The following is a 1,848-nucleotide window of genomic DNA, read 5'->3' as shown; positions in this document are numbered from 1 at the left end:
ATGCAAAAGAATATATATTTAGCAGAGCGTGGTTTTGACCAATGGACCGCTGGGATATGGCCTCTGCAAACTCCAACTACGCCACTCTACTGCACTGTAGTAACGTGGGAAAATAGGCAGTAAGAATGTGCGCACTAATACAAAAGAAAATGGAATTAGCAGAGCGTAGTTTCGATCCACGCACCTCTGGGTTGTGGGCCCAGCCCGCTCCCACTGCGCCACTCTGCTGCACTCTAGTTGCGTGAGAGAATGTGGAGTAAGAAACTGCGCACTTATGCAAAAGAAAATAAATTAGCAGATCGTGGTTTCGATCCACGGACCTCTGGGTTTTGGGCCCAGCACGCTTCCACTGCGCCACTCTGCTGCACTCTAGTTACGTGATAAAATGTGCAGTAAGAAACTGCGCACTTATGCAAAAGAAAATAAAATTAGCAGAGCGTAGTTTCGATCGACGGACAACTGGGTTATGGGCCCAGCACGCTTCTACTGCGCCCCTCCGCTGCACTCTAGTTACGTGGGAAAATGTGCAGTAAGAAAGTATGCACTAATGCAAAAGAAAATAAAATTAGCAGAGCGTGGTTTCGATCCACGGACCTCTGGGTTATGGGCCCAGCCCGCTTCCAGTGCGCCACTCTGCTGCACTCTAGTTACGTGAGAAAATGTGCAGTAAGAAACTGCACACAATGCAAAGAAAAGGAAATTAGCAGAGCGTGGTTTCGATCCACGGAGACCTGGGTTATGGGCCCAGCACGCTTTCACTGCGCCCCTCCGCTGCACTCTAGTTACGTGGGAAAATGTGCAGTAAGAAAGTATGCACTAATGCAAAAGAAAATAAAATGAGCAGAGCGTGGTTTCGATCCACGGACCTCTGGGTTATGGGCCCAGCCCGCTTCCACTGCGCCACTCTGCTGCACTCTAGTTACGTGAGAAAATGTGCAGTAAGAAACTGCACACAATGCAAAGATTATAAAATTAGCAGAGCGTGGTTTCCATCCAAGAACCTCTGGGTTACGGGTTCAGCACGCTTTCACTGCGCCACTCTCCTGCAGTACAGTTATGTGGGAAAAGGTGCAGTAGGAAAGTGGGCACTAATGCAAAAGAATATGTAATTAGCAGAGCGTGGTTTTGACCTATGGACCGCTGGGATATGGCCTCAGCAAACTCCAACTGCGCCACTCTACTGCACTGTAGTTACGTGGGAAAATAGGCAGTAGGAATGTGCGCACTAATGCAAAAGAAAATGGAATTAACAGAGCGTGGTTTTGATCCACGGACCTCTGGGTAATGGGCCCAGCACGCTTCCACTGCACCACTCTGCTGCATTCTACTTACGTGGCAAAATGTGCAGTAAGAAAGTGCGCAGTAATGCAAAAAGAATATCAAATTAGCAGAGCGTGCTTTCGATCCACGGACTTCTGGGTTATGGGCCCAGCACGCTTTCACTGCGCCACTCTGCTGCAATTTAGTTACGTGGGAAAATGTGCAGTTAGAAAGTGCGCAACGATGCAAAAAACTTATAAAATTAGCAGAGCGTGCTTTCGATCCACGGACCTCTGGGTTATGGGCCCAGCACGCTTCCACTGCGCCACTCTGCTGCACTCTAGTTACGTGAGAAAATGGGAAGTAAGAAAGTGCACACTATTGCAAATGAAAATAAAGTTAGCAGGGCGTGGTTTCAATCCACGAACCTCTGGGTTATGACCCAGCACGCTTCCACTGCGCCACTCTGCTGCACTCTAATTCCGTGGAAAAATGTGCAGTAAGAAAGTACGCACTGTGCGAAAGAATAATAAATTAGCAGAGCGTGGTTTCGATCCACGGACCTCTGGGTTATGGGCCCAGCACGCT

The 1,848-nt window shown here is 48.5% G+C and overlaps 1 non-coding gene across 1 annotated transcript; it reads right to left on the bottom strand.

The window, feature by feature from the left end:
* Positions 1–292: 292 nt before the first annotated feature.
* On the bottom strand, positions 293–364 carry TRNAL-CAA (transfer RNA leucine (anticodon CAA)). The gene has a single exon. It is a non-coding gene; the product is annotated as a tRNA-Leu (tRNA).
* Between the last annotated feature and the right edge of the window lie 1,484 nt (positions 365–1,848).

Source organism: Rhipicephalus microplus, chromosome 5, assembly GCF_043290135.1.
Source record: "Rhipicephalus microplus isolate Deutch F79 chromosome 5, USDA_Rmic, whole genome shotgun sequence".
NCBI lineage: Eukaryota > Metazoa > Arthropoda > Arachnida > Ixodida > Ixodidae > Rhipicephalus > Rhipicephalus microplus.
This window is presented reverse-complemented; position numbering and strand designations above follow the sequence as displayed.